Below are 19,292 nucleotides of genomic sequence, written 5' to 3'. Positions count from 1 at the left end.
CTGCCACACTGTAGTTAATCGTCATTTCCTGTGTTTATATTTCCTGGAAGCTTATGGGCTGTTAGCAAACAAGATGGAGGTACCATACCTTGTTCTCTGAATCTTCATCCCCAGGGGTGGAAGAAATTCCGGAAACCAGTTACAGCCTGCAGGGTGGGCTCCAGTGAGATTCCTTCTCCTTCTTACCGCTCCTCTGTCTGAATGCACCTCAAAGGCTTTACCTAACAGGTAGGCTTCGGTAACTGTGTGCCATTCAGGTGTGTGGCTCCTTCCAAACCCCAAGATGAGGTCACAACTGCCACGCCACCCATCACCCCTCATTACCCAGGCCCTCAGCACCACACTCAGCAGACATGTTAATGAAACATACTGATTTCCAGGGTCTGTGGCATCTGATTGGTCCCTAAGTGGACACAGTCCCTGGTGAAGGACACAGAGTTCAGGATCAGATGCCCTTCTGCCATTGACTGGCTGTGTGATCTCAGAAAATTCACCTGAGCACTCTGGACCTCTGTCTCTGCACCAGTAAAATGAGAGTGGTAGATGCTACTTGAAGCTATTTTGTTAATGAGAGATTATTTTGTATAATGAAAGGTACATAAATCATATGTTTAAGTATTAGCCATTATTAGCATGAAAAAATTCAAGTTTGCAATCCAATATATTAGGGGTTTGTTAATCATATGTGGCAAAATTATTTTGTCATTACTGAAGAAGTCATTGGCTTAGTCAGTTCAGGATACTGTAACAGATTACATAGACTGGAGTACTTAAATGACAGAAATACATTTCTCACGGTTCTGGAGGCTGTGAAGTCCAAGACCAAGTTGTGGGCAGACCCGGTGTCTGGTGAGAGCTGGCTTCCTGGCTTGCAGATGGCTGTTTCCTCATTGCATCCTCATATGGTGAAGAGAGAAAAACATCATCTCTGTTGTGTCCGTTTTGAGAAGGCCACTAATCTCATTCACAAAGCTCCATCCTCATGACCTGATTCTTCCCAAAGAATCTTCCCTCACCTCCAAATACCATTACATTGGGAATGTAGGCTCCAACATATGAATTTAGGGGGATACAAACACTCAGTCCCTAGAATTCATCTTGTTGCTGCTTTAGATATTACAACTTTTAAGTTAAAAAGAAAAGAGTTTGATGAGCATTGCAGTCAAAGAAATCCATTAGCTGTTTGGCCAAGCAGATTTCTTTATCTCACTTAGCCTGGGCATCACAAGATCCACTGTGCTGGGATGTGGATGTGAGGAATGAATGACAGAGGAGTGATGAAAGGGGCCAAACTCAGCCCAGGAGATAGCCAGCTCCTGGTATGTGGGGATTTTGGAAATTTCTTTGCTATTTTTTGTTGTTTGAAATAGGGTCTTGCTCTGTCACCCGGGCTGAAGTACAGAGGCATGATCACGGCTCACCACAGCTTCAACTTCCCAGGCTCAGGTGATTCTGCCACCTCAGCCTTCCTAGTAGGTGGAACTACAGGCGCATGCCACCATGCCCCGCTAATGTTTTGTATTTCTTTCTTTCTTTTTTGGCAAGGGGTGGGGGGAGAGATAGGATCTTACTATGTTGCCCAGGCAAGGGTAATTTCTTTCCCTGAAGTTGTCCTACTTCCAACCTGTGGCCCTAGGTCCCAGATGGATTGTAACCAGCTTGTCCGGAGTTCTGAGTAAGCCTTGCAGAGGGAGTGTAGAGACCTCAACAAAAACATTTTCTCTGAATAGATAGGTGACTCAGCACTGGACACCGAGAAAGCTGCATTTAGCTAAAAGTCAGTAAGAAACTCGGGACCAGGCCTGGGGCAATCGGCCTCCTAACTGGACCATGGGCTCCTCATTCACAAAGCAAGGGGCTGGGCAGAGGGTTGCCCAGGTGGCTTCCAGCTCTGGCATTCAGTGCATCTGATTTATAGTTGAGTGAGTTGTCATTTATAGACCAGGAAGGGCGAAATTATCCCCATTAATCTGCTCACAGTTCTGGTGCTTGAGAAGCCACTGGGTCTTGCCACATCTCGAATTAGGTCTAGGCCCTTGGGGTTTTAATTAAAGGGCTTTGTGAGTCAGATGGTTTATGGTCAGATTCAGATCTTCAGGGAGACACAGAGGGAGGTCCTCTGTTCTGTCATCTGCTTGTTTAGAAATCAGCTGCCTCTCTCAGTGTGAGAACTCAGAATCCGGAGTTTTGCAAGGGACTGCCAGGAACGGCTTGTGGTTACACCTCACCCCCCACTTTCGCTGACTCCAGACCCCAGAGGCTGAAGGACAGTAGATATGCTGCCTGCCATTGCCTCTTTCCTTGTGCATGTCTGAGTGGTGCCAGCCTGATCAGATTCTATTGCAGTTCCCCGTGCTTGCCACAATGTCGGTCGCATTTATTACCCAACGCTGTTTCCGCTTCTGGTGGTTTGTGCTATATGCATTTTCAATCCCAAGTGGTACAGAGAAGAAAAGGATTGTCTTTAAAAAGTGGCTTTGAATGTGTCGAAAGCAAGGTTGCCTGCTGTGTGTTTTTGACAATTGCCTCCCGAGAGGAGCCTTTGAAAACCTCACTTTTTAAAATGCTTCAACTCCTATTAGAAAGTGACTTAAATAAAATTGCTCTTCTGACCATCGCTGCTCTGGATGCCAGGCTAGTGATTATTTGTCTAACCTGAGTCTCCAGGGCTGGAACTTCACACCGTGTCTTTTCACTACCCTCCCAGAGGAGGTGAGAGGAGGTGAATAGACACTTGTCAGATTCTTCTGCCTGGTGTCACTGTGGGGGGATGCACACACACTGGAGTATAGGCTTGCTAAAGAGAGACTGCATTGTTATTTCAACTAGACACATTTGCTTTTCCTACAAATGATTACTGAGCACCTATGATGTGCCCGGCACTATGTTAGGGCAAGAGATCTACCTCATCCTTGCATTGTAAACCTGTAGCATCCGTGGCAATGTTTTACACCACTGCCCTCCCAGGGTTCCTGCAAGCTGACTCCTTTTATTTTCCTTCTGCATGCTGATGTGTTCAAGGTATTTCAATGGGCTACTGTGAGAATATCTCCCCATCAGGATCTCTCAACCTTGGCACTAGTAACATGTTGGGCAAAGTAGGTCTCTGTTAAGGGAGGAGGAGGGGCTTTCCTGTGCGCGGGAGGATGCTTAGCAGCATCCCTGTCCAGTAGCACCACATCTACCTCAGTTGTGACAACCAAAAATGTCTACAGACATTGCCAAATGTCTCCTCCCTATTTTACATTTACCAAAGTGCTCTTTATGTCCTTTATAGTTAAGGAAACTTAGGACCAGGAAGAAACTTGCCCAAGTCAAACAGTGAGTTGGAGGTAGAGCTTTAGCTACAATTTAAGTCTTGTCTTCCCAACCCAGTGTCCATCTTATGGATCCATTCAGTGGTTTGCGCCTAAATGCTTAATAACTAATTATCTGGGATAAACAAAAGCCAAACAAACTTGCTGGGAGCGTGAGACAATTTCCATGGTGTAAATACTTCCACCATGGCTGGTTTCAAGCTACTTCCATGGCCTCGCTGAATGTGAAGTTGGGAAGGGATCTGTACAGTTGGCTCTGGTGAGCTGGTGCCAGCCAGCTCAGAATGCCCCCAGGTCCATGTGTGCTGCTGATCACGTATTAGTCTTGCTCTCCTCTGGACCTTGTTCTGCCACCCCCAGACACATGCACTTATCACTGTGATGTGCTGTGGGGAAAGCAGTCGCCTGGTAAGAGTTTTTGATAACTTCTCTGGATAAACATAAAGCAGTTAGAGTGGAGTTTTCCCTCTCTTCTGTTAAATGAAAGTTTCTTTTCACAGTCTTTCCGTTGAAGGAATTAGAAAAGTCGTGGGATAGCTCTGGTCTTAGAGCAGAAATGAAGTTCCCCAGAAGGGGGTCCTGGACAGAATGGTCTCTTGGGCAGGGACTAGGTGCTGTTACTCGCCATCAGATGTGTCTACCGTAAGATGCTTGGGAGGCATCAAAGTGTTGACAGCGGGGGGCTGTTGGATTTTACCATTCTGGAATATAAGAGAAGGGGTGTGGCTGGTGTTTTAGTCCAGACAGCAGTTATGACCACTGGGAGCCTCATTTTCCACACCTGCAAAAGGAGAAATAGTGAACCCCTTCCCACTGTTGGTATAAAGAGTAGATGAACCTCTGCCTGAGTCTCAGATGCCTACTGCCCACTTGGTTGCTTGGTGGATCGGCTGGCTGTCAACAGTGTAAGCTTATCAAGCCGAAAGACTTAGTTGGTCTTGACTTTTTCATCTTGACCATGACTCAGTGTCATGTGCTCCTAGTCATCCTATCTGTGGTCCAACATTAGCCTGGGAAGCACCTGGGACTGAAGGAAGAACCCTCAGCTAGTTATTCAGCGATCCAGGTTCTCCTCCTGCCTTTGATATCACCTCATTATATAACCTTGGGAAACACTTTGGTGTGACTGGAATGTGGATACTCCCAGGGGAAGGGTAGGAGCGTGGTAGGGCATTTGGACTTTATCATGAAGGTGGTAGGAAATATTTGAAGGGTTTTAAGCAGGGATGACACATCATCAAATGTGTATTTTGAAAAGTTTTTTCTGCAGAGGACAGGGCCACAGCTCAAGCAGGATCAAACCAGTTAGGGGACTGATGTAACAGTCCCGTCAGAAAGTGATGAGGTAGTTGGGTGCGGTGGCCCATGCCTGTAATCCCAGCACCGTGGGAGGCTGAGGCTGGCAGATAGTTTGAGACCAGCCCTTGGCAACATGGCGAAACCCCTTCTCTACAAAAAAAAAAAGCCAGTGATGGTGACCTGCACCTGTAATCCCAACTATTCGAGGTGGACATTGCAGTGAGCCGAGATCATGCCACTGAACTCCAGCCTGGGTGACAGAACGAGACCCTGTCTCAAAAATAAATAAATAAATAAAAGTCATGAGACAACTCATAGGCACTAAATGCTGAGTGGCACAGACAGAAAGTTCTATGAGAGTTCAGAAAAGGGAGAGGTCAGTATGGATTGCGGTCTTAGGTCGGTATCAGAGAACACTTCATGGAGGAGGTAAGACTCTGCTGCTGGCCTTGAAGGATGGTAGACAGGGTTGGGGGTGAAAGTCTAGGCTGCAGGGCAGGGCTAGAGAGTACAAAGCTGCAGTAAATCACATTTGGGCTTAAGCTGGGAGTTTACATAAAGGATGGCTCTAATTAGTATGCAGTTGTTTATGGAAGAACTTGTACCCTCAGCTTAGGAATATGGATTTTGTTAGAGGTGGTGGTTGTCACATGGAAACTGAATTTTTCTGTAGTCAGTTTCTGTGGGTATCTTATCCTTATCCATTCTTCTATCCACTGCTCCCCTCATTGGGGTGGGGGGTGTGCACCCCCTCCTGCAGCCCTGTGCTGTTGGGGAAGGCAGAATCCCTTTGCATCGTGGGGACGAATGCAATGCTGAATACTGATCATATGACCCCTGCTTTGCCTCACAGCAGGAAGCCCAGGAACAAGAGCAGCTGTGCTATTGTCTGGAGCGCAATTGCCAGTGTTTGTCTGCTGAGGCCGGGGGTGACCCTTGCCAGCATCATAGATAAGCCGGCTCCCAGCTGTTATGGGTGCATTCTCAATCATTCCTCATCCTATGGGCTCTGACTCTCTCCGGCTTCCCAAGAATGATGGAAGTTTTTCATTTTCCCCCGTGCCTGCTTTGTGAAAGTGTGTCTGACTCTTCCCACAAAGATGAAGGATGACCAACCTCAGAGTATCCAAATAAAATGAGATTTGTACTTTCTGTGAAGTGTTAGGAAACAGTTTGCTAGAAAATAGTATGAGCGATACATCGTTGCCTCTGAGGCTCACATGAGGAAATTGAGGCTCATGGGTGTGTAATGACTCACCTGAGGTGGCACAGACAGGAATTGGTCAGGTGGAAACTAGAAACCAGGCACCCTCTGAACTTCAGCGTATTCCTGTTGGGTTTGAACAGGAGCATTCTATAGAAGGGGCTTCATTGTCAGGGTAGTTTTAGCAGAGGTTTGCCTGATAAGAACATGACTTTCTCAAATGGCAGTGTATATCCTAGGTGAAGCTCTTACAGAAACACTCTGCTGAAGGGCACTTCTAGGCATTGAGAGTCCCAAGACTATTCAGCCACTGTGCATAGGGCAAGTCACTTGCCATGTGGAACTGGAACCCAGATCTCCTGCTTCTCAGCCTAGAGTGCTGTGCCTCCTAGCCGGCCTTATGGCATAAGTGGTCTCTACAGAACACCCAACAGAAGCCACCTGACAGTGTCCCTTGTAGATAGTGCTGCAGGCTGGGGCACTGGGAAGCTTTGAAGTGGTCTGTGGGACTCAGGGGGTATTTGCCATGTGACACCATGTGGCCTTTGGGTACATGAGGACTATAGGTGTTCACAAGATATGCCAGAGCATACCACGATTGCTGGAAACTTGGATAACACATGACTGTAGCCAGACTGACTCTAGATTGTCCTCACTGCAGTATGGCCATGGTACCATTGCTTAGTTTCTCACTCCAAGGCAGCGTTGGCCTAGAACCTCTGTAACATGCCTTTACATCTGATAGTCAAGGTCAGCTTGGCCTCACTCATTTAGGGCAGTAGTATTTGCTGAAATTCAAATAGATACTAAATATTGCACTGGTCACTTTAAATGCTAGGTACCCCTAATGACCCTGGAATGAAGCTGTTATTCTCATTTTGCAGATAAGGCAACTAAGGCTTAGCTCCAAAGACCTGAGACTGAGGTTCATGATTGTTGGGCTTGAGACCCCAGGCTCTTTCTGAAGCCCCATCCTCCACTAATGCTAACTAAAGCATTTGGGATATCAGCTTACCATCCAGCTACAGATGAAATTTAGAAGCATTGGCATGTGTAAAGCCCTCCACAGTCTGACAACAGCCTCTTTTTCCACTCACTGTATCTCTGTCATCTCTTTCCTTCCTCCCCAGCTACGCTGGGCTATTCACTGCCCTCAGAGAAGCTGAAGTTTACAAATTCAACCATCACCTCTTCTCATTTGTGCAGGGCTCTGGCCTAGTTAGAATCATTTGTAAAGATGAATGAGACATGACCTCCCCTATTAAGTAACTTTCCACCCAATGGTGGAGATAAAACACCAACACAAATATAACAGCTCATTTGGTTTTCAAAGTAGTCCAAAGAGGCTTGCTGGTATATATCTCCATATGATCTGCATTTAACAGGTGTTGTATCTCAGGATCTGACAGTAGTGACTGACTAAAGGTCACACAGCCCAGCCAAGGCCAAGTTAGGGGTAGACCCAGGTCAAGACTAAGTCAAGGCATCCTCCTGGCTTGCATCACCTGGGAGTGGGCAGGCTCAGACTCAGCCCAGACTGTTGGTTTTCGTCTTATTGCTGCCTTCCTGATGGAGACAAGGCAGGCTGTCAGCTGCTGACATCTCAAACCTGCTTAAGGTGTGCCCATTACCCCTCCCTAATGGTGATGCTCCTGTAGTTGGAGCCGTGGATGGGAAGAAGGGAGGTAAAAATGCCCCTTTGTCTGGCATCCAATTGTGCTGTTGCTTGGGGTTGTCAGAGAAGAGGAAGCTGGCCTCCTTGGGTTTCTAATGTGTCTCCCACTTCCTCACTCAAAGGAGACCTGGTGTAACTGACATTCTGAAATGCAGTCTGAAGGAGAAGGAACCCACCCCCACCCCCCACCCCGGCCCCGGTTATGTTCAGGCAGTGCAATGTGAACTCATCGAAAAGCTTGGTGGAGTTTCCTGATTGCTGCAGCCAGTTTGGCAGGTGTTCTCCTGCCCTGAACATGGGTGCACTCACCTTAATGGCTATTCAGGTGTTACAAAGACCACAGAGAGATGTTAAACCACAGCCTTGGGAAATGGGACTAATGTGAGCCCAGGAGTAGAGATCTGAGCTCTTGTTCTGGTTCTGCTACCATTTGCCACTTGCAACTGCCTTCCCCACCCCATGACTCATAAATGCCACCTCTGAGGGTGGCCTGGGTCCTCTCCTTTGCTGTAGAGTACAGTGGTCAGGGCCCAGGTGGGGGTCCCTCAGATGTGAGTCCAAATGCGCACTTCGTTATCTGCTCGCCATTAACCCAGAGCTCATCACTCAGCCTCTCTGAGTGACCGTCCAGCTCCTTATCTGTAAGATGTGGATAATAGGAGCACTGCCATTTCCAGCAAGAGTGGGGAGAGGGCTGGTGGAATATCCAGGTGATGTCTAGACCATGCCTGGCAAACAGTCAATGCTCAGTGAATAAGGGTTGGTATCTTCTGCCCCATCACCATCATCACCGGCATGTTGGCCTCTGACTGTCTAGTACTGCCTGAGCCATGGCCACTCCCAGTTAGTCACTATCTGGTCTCTGGGCTCCTTCTGTGCTGGGCTTCCCACCATGGGAAGGCTGCATGCTGGGTGGCATCAGACAAATCCTTTCCTTCTCTAGGTCTTAAGCATCCCCCAGAATAACATTATAACATATGGTCATAATCACTGCTGTTGTGTGTTGAATGGTAACTGGTAAGAATCTAAGTGCATTCCCTAATTCCCACAACCTGTGCATGTGGCCTAATTTGGAAAAAGGGTCTATTTACCAAAAAATCATCACTTGCAGAAGTCCCTACACAAAACAGGTAAAAAGTATTTCTATTCCTTTTATTGCAGGATGAGGGCCCAGAGCCCTGCCCTTCAGTGCCTCCAAGAGCCCTGCCAGTTTCTAGGGCTGCTAGGAGCTGGCAGGCTTCTCTGGGGCCTCTGAAAATCCCTGGCCTCGAGGTCCTATGATGCTCCACAATTAAACATATGCCAGAAACGGTGTCTTCAGAGAACAGACAAATGCCTTCTGCTTTCTCATTAGCTCTGCACTTTACCTGTATTGATGGGAGAGTTTGTTAAGAGTGACTTCCTGGCTTCAAAAGAACAGCAGATTCTTCCTTCCTCTTGGTCAGAGATTCCTAAGAAGGCAGATTCTTAGGGAAAGAGTAAAACAAAAACAAGCTTTAAATGCTACCTCCTTCCCCACTAGGCCCAGTCAGGGGGAAAGGGAGGATCTCTCACCAGGCTAGAGCTGCTCACCTCCATGCATGATCGGTGCCTGCTGGCAGCAGAAAAAGGCCAGGCCTTGTCTCAGAGATGCACCTGTCCCCTGAGGACCCCAGGTCTATGTCCTCCCAGTAGACGGCGGTTTCTCCAGGAGGTCCAGTAGTGGTGGCATCTGTACTCCTGTGCTGGTTTCCCATCTGCTTGTCTCAGGCTGTCCTCAATGGGACAGCCACAGAGCCCTCACTCTTGAGGGACTGGCTGCTTATCAGAACAGCTGGGTATTAGGGTTCTGGGCTGCCAGGGCACAAGGAACCCACCAGTCTTTTAAAATACACTGTTTCAATTAGTGACACCCTGCCTTCTCAAACCACAGCATGACTGCTTTATAACCAAGTGGCATCAGCCTGTTTATCTATAAGGCCAGCAAGCTCCGTGAATTCAGAAGACAGGCAGGTGAACACAGGGAGAGTGAATTTTTGGGAAGGAGTATTTGTGTGGATTGGGAAGCAAGGCATTGCCCAGAAGGGTCCTCTACCAACACGACTGGACATAAAAGTAACCAGCCTGTGGGAGTCTGGATTGTATTCGGGTGACTGCATGTTCTTACATGCCTAGGACCATCCTGGTGTCTGCCTGTTGTCCCAGCAATATTATTAAAAGGGCCCCCTTTCACTCTCAGAGGTATCCTCATTTGGATGATAAACCATTAAATCACCCCAATTGTATGACTGTGTATATAAAAGTGGTTAGCAGCACTTAGTGTGGATGTGTAGTGTAAGGAGTATGTGGACGTAAACGCCTGTGCCCATGTGCTCTCACAGCCCAGAAGCTGGCTGTGGGTTAGCACAGCTGCACGGTTGTGGTTAAGTCACTTAACCATTTCACAGCACACACAGCTTTGAGGTGAGATCAGGGGCCTCAGTCCGATAAATGGTGGTTCAGATCCTTCCTCATAGCCTGCTAGCTTTGACCTTTACAGAATTACTTAGCTTTCCTCAACTGTAAATTAAGAATAATCATATGGACCTCTCAGAGTTGGTATCATTTTTACATAATCTATATACACATCTAGCATATTTCCTGACAAATCATAACCTGCCAACAAATGGTGGCTGTTGTTGTTGTTGTTGTTATTATTCTAGGACCGTGACTATTTTTGGCTTTAGCTCTTCGTTGTGGAAATGGTGAGAGATGACCCCTGTCTTTCCTGGCTTCCCGGGCTTCATGAGGCTGAAACCCAGTGGCATCCCCGAAGCCTGGTGTCCTGGGCATGTGTGCACTGCTGGTGCTGGGGATGCAGAAAGGGAACCGCCTGCCTGCCTACCCAGCTGCTCCATCCCTCTGGGACATAGGAATTGGCTTCCCAAGGCATCATCCCCTCCACCCATCCTGGTGACTCTCCCATCTCAGGCCCTCCCTTCATCCCCTCCCTGGCCCAGCCACTCCCTCCTCCCACAGTGGTGCTGTGTAAACACCAACACCAGGATGTCATTTACTGGTGTTGGCTGACATTGGTCGGCTGCTACCCAGAGGGGACTAGGTACCAAATTCCTAATTCTGCCTGCACAGCAGCTCTCAGTCTTTCCTGCCTAGAGAGTCTCCTATCTTCCTTCTCTCCTTTTGAAGGAAGGTGTCATCTGTTCCTAGTGTATTTGCTTTGTTTTCTTTCTTTCCACTGTTTGGCTTTGCAGAATTTGAGCCAGACTGCTTAAATTCACACCTTGACTCTATCACTCAAAAGCTAAATCCCATGGACAAGTGACTTAACCATTTTGTGCCTCAGTTACCTCACCTGTAAAAGGGGACAATAATAATGCCTACCTAGTTCGATTGCCATGAGGTTTCAGGGAGTCGCTACATGTACAGTGCTAAACAAAGCCCAACACACAGTAAGTACTTAATCAGTGTTAGCTATTTTTATTATCTAAACACCTGCCCCTTCTGGTTTCTCAGTGTTGGTCTGTGCTGCTGGCATTGAGGGACTCAGTCTAAGCTCTGCTGTTGGTGAACTGTGGGCACAAGCATGCCCCACCCTGGGCTTTGTGTCCCTTGACTGCCCACTCTGGAGGGTGGAGACGCGGTCTTTGGGGCCCTTTCAGCCTCTCATAGTGGATATTGCCTTCCCTTCAGTTGTTGTGCCTTGCTTTTCAATTTCCAAAGCCATTCAGAAGGGGAAGGCAGCAGCCATTTGAAGCTGTTCCCTAGCCCTCCCCTGAATGGGGTGGGGAGGGACAGGACATGGGGAAAGGTCGCTAGACTGGAAGACAGGAGATGCCTATTTCAGGCCCTAGTTCTGTTTTGAGACGCTGGATAAGGCACCTCCTGTCTCCGATTTCAGCTTCTCCATTTATAAACTGGGGTGATTACCCCTCAGCTTTGTACCACTCTCAAAATGAGCAAAGGTGAAAAGATATGGAAAAGCATTTCACTGGCTGTCAGGTGCTACAGAAGGGCAAACTCCTGATTGTGTTGGGTGGTGTGAATCCCCACCAGGCCAGGCACGGGGCATAGCACTGTGGAAATAGCCTGGGCCACATGTGACTGCTTGGATGGGAGCAAATGCATGCTGGTGTTGCTGGTGATATGTGAGGTTGTGCTGCCTGTGGAGATGCGAGATGAGAGTTTTCAGTTTCTTTTCGCCCCTTGCTGTCTGTTCTCCCTAATGGACACTTGGCCCCGGGGTGACTCACACAGTAAACCATCAGCAATTGCTTCAGAAGGCTTGGAGTCCTCTCAAACATATGCTGACTTTTTGTTGTTCTATGTTTGGTTTGGAGGAGTGGGGCAGATCCCTGGGAGGCCATTAGCTGTGGGACCTGGAGTGAGCCCCTGCCCTTGGAGAGCCTTTGTGGTTGCATCTGTAAGGTGGGAGAAGGTGGGGTGAGGGTGAGAGCTGAGTGGGGGTCCATGTTAACTGAATGCTAGTCCATAGATCAGAGCCAGGTTGGTGACACTAAAACCCTCTCAGAAGATTTTTAACCATACAAGTTTCCTGACCGCTACTCTGGATTGGGTCTGTATTTTTTGTTAGCTTCGTAGATGCATAGCCAGTATGGGGGACCCGCTGGAGTAGGGGGGACCGGTATGTAATGGCTTACCCATGAGGGGCTCTGCATTCTCTACCCCCTGGTGCCCATCAGGGGTCTATGAATAGTATTAGCATTAGTAGAAGTGGTATTCCGTTATTAAGTTATTATTAGGGTCATCTCTGTGTGTGGTTGTTCCAAGTTACCAAGTGACTGTCATTCTTTACAATGTGCATTTGGAGTTGGGGAATTTCTGTAAGCCTCAGTAAGTAAATGGAGTGAACAAAGTGGATAGGAAAACAAGCAGGAGGTGTCTTAGAATCATGATCAGGAGGAAACCCAGTGTTCCACCTGACTGATCCTCTTAGTTTTGTAGTGGAAGATAGCAGCATTTGTGCTGAACCCAGCTGAGTGAATCCGTCCCAGTCATGCACACTGAAAATGGGTTCAATTTTGAGGACATTTGAGGGAAAAAAAAAAAAAAAAAAAAAAAAGCAGTGAGGATGGGATAGCTCTCCCTGATACCTGATCACTTTGAGAGCTTTTCTCTTGTTTCCAGATCCTTTTGTGACATGCCTGGCCCCTCAGCCACAGTCAAGAGGTGAGGAACAGGGCCTTACCCCAGAATCCTTCTTTGGAAATTCACCACCTTCCGTGTCTACACCTGAGGTGTGGAAAACAGCCCTGTGCCAGGCTGTGCTCGGTGGTGGGAAATGGAATTTGTGGACCCCAACCCTGAGTTTGGAGGAAGTAAACATCTTTGCCCCGCCCTATTACCATCACAATCCGGTTTCCTAAAATGCAGGGCCCAGCTCCACTAATGTCCACTCAGAAATCACTTTCTCATCAAGCCAAGGACATTTCAGAGTTGCTGTGTTTTCTCTATCATTTCCTTCCCTCCTCCCCCACTTCACTTCCTGTTTTTTCTTCCTCTTTCTCCACCCCCACCCCCACCCCATCTCTCCTGGCATGTCCCTTGTTGTCTGAGAACAGGAACAAAGCCTTGAGCCAGGGAGCGTTGATAATTGTGACTTCCTGAGGTGCCCTCTTGCTGCTGCCCCTGCTGCTGAGAGCCAGAACCAGCCCAGCCTCTGGGGGCCTGGGAGCCCCAGCTGGGAGCCTGGCAGGAAGTCTTGGACTTTAGACCCCTACTTCCCCCACAAGCCCCACCACCATCCCCCACCCCCGTCAGAAAGAGAATCTAATAAGAATAATCTTTCATGCCCTTACAACAATTTCAGCTTTAAAGAACTGTCTCATGCATTTGAGCTGAAACATTGGAAAAAACAGACAACTCTAGTGTTTGCCCTAGTAACAAACTATATAGTTCAGTTTAGATAGCAAAAAGTAGATTTAGGAGGCATGAGTTTATTTCTGCTTCTGCATTGTATCTCTTTTTGACTCTGCAGATCATCCTAGCTCTTGAAAGATTGGTTTCCTACCTCTTTGGAAAAATGGAATTAATGGTATCTCACTGGGATTTTTTGAGGACAAATTAATAAGAAAGTATATCTATACAATTCTCATGCTATGCCTGAGAGATATTTGCTTAATAAGTGAGAGCTCCCCTCTATTTTCTATGATTTGGTTTTCTGCACAAAGGAGTGGCCATTCAAATGCACAGGAGCCAATAAATGATACTCATGGAAAAAGCAATAAATGATACTCATGGAAAAAGAGTTCATGTCTGTTGCTGTGTTTCTCTGAAACACGGAGGGAAAGAGAGAGAGAGAGAGAGAGACACCTGGGGCCACATATGCTTCTCGCTGAAGAGCAGCACTCACTCCCCACTGTGTCACTGTGTTCATGGGTCATGGTATTTTATAACAATATTTTTCTAATGAGAAACAGGGAGAACCATCCCAACCACATGCCTGAGGTGGGCTGTTTTACTAATTTAGCTCCCAGGGGTGAAACTACAAAAACAGCAATATGGAAAAAGTGCCACCTCCCTTTTTCAAAATCTGTTAAACAAAAAATAAAAAGACTTCCCATTCAAGGTCAATGACCACTTGTTTGAGAAGTCAGCCTGACCACATGGCTGCATTTAAAAAATATGTCAAAGGCCAGAGAGTCAGAGACATGTTCCAGTGTGGATTCAACCCCCAAACTGCTGAGTCCCCGAGTGAGGCTGGTTTCTTCTGTGAGCCTCAATCCCCTAATTATAAAATGAAAGAATTAGACAAGACTGTCTCTTAGATGTCCTTCAGGCCTGATAATCTATGATCTTGTGACTCTCTGCTCTCCTTAAAAAATACATTGTGACTAGTGGAGAATAGGAAATTGCTTCTCACAGTAACATGACTTGCATTCCCTTTTTAGCAGGGTACCACCATCTTAAGGACAGAAAAGCTACAGGACTCTAGGAGGCCACTGTCCTGATTTGGGAAGTCCAACTTACTTTGGCCAGACAGCAGCTAAGCTGGTTCATCCCATCAGCCTGGATTGGTGAAACTGAATCACAGGAGATATTTCCAGGTAAGAAACAATTGACTTTGGTTATAACGTGTAGCACACTGATAACCATCATTATACCGCAGGAAGTATGTCATATGCATGCTTATGTTGTGAAAGACATGAAAGTATTAAGGAAAGGGTTCAAGGCTCTGAGTTCTATAGCTGTATTCTGAGTGGGATCTGTGCTATCTTGAGTCTTTTGAGGGTTAAGGAATGAAAGAGGGTAGCTGAGAATTACATGCAGGGGAAGAACAGAGTCGAGCTGTAGATCTAGGTTCCTTTTTCCTTGCAGAATCATTTAGTGTTCCTTTCTGCCCATGCTAGCCAACTAGATTTAGACAGTAGGAGGAGAGGTCCTTTGGTAGCCAATCTGAGATGGAATTTAGATCCCATGTCAGAGAACGGATTTGCATCCCACCTGCTACAACATCTTTAGAAACAAATTCAGTTCATGAAGTTTCATCCAAGAGCGCTTACAGCAGACAGGCTGCAGCTAACCACTCTCATCACCCGCTTTCCTGACCACCAACGCAATGGCTCTGTCTGCTTATTGCTCTTCTCTCTCCCCTCCTCCCAGTCACTTATGGATCCTTTCCTTCTTATGTGCAAGGAATGTGGCCACATCTACTAGAATGTCTTCATTGGAATTGCACCTGATGTAGGCTGACCTCCCTCCCAGATGACCAAAGTTTGGTCAAGCGTTCAGCTGCCTGGACTGTGGTATATTAACACATCTCCCTTACGCAGGCCCAGCGTAAGGAATCATGGTCAGGAGTCATGAAAAAAATGCCAACACACTGAGATGGACACACATCTTCACTCTTGCACTAGTTTTTGGTGTTATCTTCTGCTATCCTCTGTCTTGAAGCTTTTCTTTTTCAGCTAGATACCTTGCCTTTTCTGAAAAACTAAAACCAGAAGTATTTCACGAAGCTAAGCATAGGACAGAAGGTAAGACCAGGTGATATCTAAAGCTTGTTTTGCATTCCCAGGATTGTCTTATCCCAGACTTGTTTCTTATGCCAGACTCTTATTCTTTGGAGAACATGTTTATCTCATGTCTGCTTCCTTTCTTCCTCTTGTAGTTTCTTTCTCTAGAGTGGTTTCTGAGCTATAGCATAATTCAGAGGAAGGAGAAAAACTTTGCGACTTAGACACACCTGACTTCAGATCTCAGCTGTGCTATGTGTTGGCTCAGTGATTTTGCTTAAATCACCATTTTAAATCCCCAAGCTTCTGTTTCCCCACCTGTAAGGTAGGGATAGTACCCTCCATGTTATAAGCTGGTGTTAAGGATTAAGTGAGATTCACCCATGAGCATGGTTTCTTGCTTATAGGAGACCTCAGCAAATACCATCTCCTTTCCCTACCTACCCATTTTTAGAGCTACTTAAATATAGCTTTGATCCCATATCTAGATTTCATTTGAGCCTTGTGCATAAAATCTAGGACAGGCCTTGTCCACAAATACTGTTAAGCCCCAATGATTTAAAAAGGAGAGAAACTGTTAACAGCCTTTTTATTTCAGAGCTCTTCATCCATAGAAGCCTTTTCTCACCTGGACTTTAGCCAGATTGCCTCTCCAGCCTGGCCATTGGAAGGTTTTCTCTGCCATACCCAAAGTTAGAACTACTACTTTCCTAGCCCTTTGTCCCATGAGGTATTAGCTGAAAACTAATTCCCTCCCAGTGGCTTTTTCCCTTCAGGCTAGCCTACATCCAAGACCAAGAGTAAGAGTCAATTGATTTGGGGCAGTATCCTGGCCTGGCACTCAGCAAGACAGTCAGGGTCCAAGCACATGCTCATTCAGGGCTTTCTTCCTTGCCTGTTAGCTTTTCTAAGGCAGCCATTCATCCAGTCATCCATTCAGTCAATAGATGTTCATGGAACATGAACCATGCAGTGGGTGGCTCTTGCTATCTTGGTGATAGGGATACAGGACAGAACAAAACCAAGTTCCTGTTCTCAAGGAGCTTGCATTGAAGTAGGGTCAAGGGATCATCAACAACTAACAAACATGCATGTATTACATCAGGCAATATTAGTTGCTATGAAAAAAATAAAGCAGAAAAAAATAAAGCTAAGTCAGAGAGCTAGAGAGTTGAGGGAAATGGGCATTACTGTTTTATATACAGTGCCAGGGAATACCTCTGGATAAGGCATTATTTGGGCAGGATCTGGAGAAAGTGAGGGAGCAAGGCTAGAAGGAAGAGCCAGAACTAAATCTCTGAGCAGGTTATGCGCTTGGGCTTTACCCAACCTCGAGTGACAGTAGGATTGGAGCAGAAGGAATGAGGAGCCTGTGGAATCAAGTGAGGGCAGAAAGGACTTGGGCGTTTATGTTCTGGCTGGCTTTTCTGGAGATTCTTCTACCCTTTCTTTCTCTTCCCCAGAGCTCTTTCCCAATGTAGTGTTAGTCATTCATTCAAAAACCTTTACTGGGCCCTAGCTACTGGGACTCTGCAGATTAATGAGTCTGGGCCCCATTCTTAGGACTCCATGGCCTGGTGCTATCAAAGCTTCTTGGGGAAGTTGCATCGATAAAGTAGGTTGATGTAAACAGTTGTCTTAATTTGATCATCATAGAGTCAATTTGCTAGAGTAGGAATTTTCCGCTGGAGCCTCCCACAGGTCACTTTTACCTGTTCTCTTGGAATTTACTTACGTGATAGACTATTGGTCTGCCTCGCCTTTGGGGTAGAAGGAGGATCATTCATTCAGCAGATATATGAGTGCCTCTTCTATGTGAGTGCTGCACCAGGCACTGGGGATAAATGAGGACTAGGTCAGCCCCTGCGGTTGAGTTGCTTCTGGTTTTACCAGGAGACGCACTAATGGCGAGACAACACACTTTGATCGGTGTTGCATTAGGAATGGGTGTTTGGGGAGCTCAGAGGAGGAGTCCCTGACCCAGATTGAGGGGTGGAACCACGGAAGCTTCTTGGGAGCAGGTTGTCTGCACTCAGTCCTGGAGATGAGATGTAGCCAGGCAGGAACCAAGCAAGGAGGTCAAGATGCTTCAGGGAAGGGTGTTAGGAATTTCCAGGCCGGGAGATGGAGATACATAGGCAAGGACTGTGCCTTGGGGAATCTTGTGCACCTTCACCTCCCTCCTGAGACTGTGGAATGTGGAGAGGTGAGTCTGAGAGACCGAGGAACTCACTTAGAGAGGGAGGTGAGGGTATGAATGAGGGATTTTCCAGACCAAGCCAAGTGGTTTGAGTCTGTTTTGAGGACAGCTTAGAGCTGCTCACAGTTTTTAAGCAAAAATGGATGAGTTATTAGGATTGGAGTTTTAAGAGGCAAAGAGCCTAATTTTATTTGAAACCCTGGTTCCTTAAAATGCTTATTTTATACCTCTTTCATATATTATCATAAGATTATAGTTTCCTTGGCTGTAAAATAAGTTCACACAGATCAACTGAATGAGATGGCTGTGGGTAGCAGATGCATACAATGACCCTTCCCACCATTGGTGCTGTAGTGAATGCTAAACTCGTCATTTCATGCCCAGTCTTAGTACACAGATAGCTGTGAAATGGTTAGAATATAAGTTTTGTTTCTCTTAGAATTGGCTGGCAAAAACTTAAACTATTCTAGTAGAAATGATGGGATTTAGGTCTTGTTACATTTTCTTCTCATCAGAAAATGAATGAGTAATATCCATTCCTTAACCCTGTCTCCACTGAATACTAAAATCAGAGTGTTCTTTTAGAAATTACACACTCATTAAACAGGAATATCTGAGTATCTACCAAGGGCCACACCCTGTGTTGGGCCGTGAACATCAGGACAAATCGGACATGGTCAGCACCTCAAGGAGTTTCTAATCACATGACAAAGACAAAAGCAGCCAACAGTCAGAGGAGCAGATGGCAGATAAGAACCCAGACATGAACAGTGATGTGAATGCAGAGGATGGAATGTGTTCTCTGCCCAGGAAAGTCAGGGAAGGCTCCAAAAGGAGCCATATGATTTGGGCATTGAAGGATGAGTAGGAGTTGGGAGCTGGAAGTGAGATGCTCAGGTACAGAACTGCGTTCTATAAATAAGGGCCAACATTCATTTCTCTGTCATGGGTGAGGAGGAAATAGCCAGCCTGCTCATCATGCTCAGATAATGCCTCAACTCTGCTTTTCAAAAATCCATTAGTAGCCACCTCCTCATCCTCCCACTTTGTTCCCAACAGTGACTAAAAAGAAGCGAATTGACTAATTTGAATTGATCTTTTCTCTGACCCTATGGAGGTGTTAGTGAGCAGAATAGGGTAAGGGGACCAAGAAAAGACGTAGAAAGAAGAGGAGGAGGAATTCATCTTCATCATCCAGAAACACTCATTTAACAGCATGGATTACACCATAGCTCTCTGGTGGTAAAATGCCACTTTACAGAGACCTGAGTCTGCTTTTTCTAAGTGAAAACTGTATTTCCCCTGCTACCTTCCCTTTGGAACTCTTGGGGTGGAACATTTGGGGTGGAATATGTATGTGTGTGTGTGTGTGTGTGTATATATATATATACACACACACACACACACACAGAGGGTTTTATGTACATGTGTATGTACATATGCATGTACCTACATGTGTGTATATATGGGTATATATGTGTGTATGTATGCATGTGTACATTATGTAGAATTTATTCTAGAACCTAGCTCAGAGCATGGTGCAGTTGACCTCCCATCACCCCTGTTGGCTGGAAGATGAATGGATGGGCTAGATTAAGTCCTGCACACTTCCCTGGTTGTGCCAAGATCTTTGCACTTCATGGTA

At 46.4% G+C, this 19,292-nt stretch overlaps 1 protein-coding gene across 3 annotated transcripts in view; it reads left to right on the top strand.

Annotated features, from left to right (window-relative positions):
• The window catches only part of CYRIA (CYFIP related Rac1 interactor A), a 111,073-nt gene that overhangs the window by 27,373 nt on the left and 64,408 nt on the right, over positions 1-19,292 (top strand). Inside the window, exons 2-3 of one of the 3 annotated variants that reach the window (XM_058426651.1) lie at positions 12,620-12,661; positions 14,383-14,538. The gene's annotated coding sequence lies outside the window, so the exon portion shown is untranslated. The remainder of the gene's footprint in view (positions 1-12,619; positions 12,662-14,382; positions 14,539-19,292) is intronic. The other 2 variants (XM_032172263.2, XM_032172265.2) reach the window with 2 other exon arrangements.

The sequence above is a fragment of the Hylobates moloch genome, unplaced genomic scaffold, assembly GCF_009828535.3.
Source record: "Hylobates moloch isolate HMO894 unplaced genomic scaffold, HMol_V3 SCAFFOLD_13, whole genome shotgun sequence".
Lineage (NCBI taxonomy): Eukaryota > Metazoa > Chordata > Mammalia > Primates > Hylobatidae > Hylobates > Hylobates moloch.
Note: the sequence above shows the minus strand (reverse complement) of the source record. Positions and strands in the feature narration are given on the sequence as shown.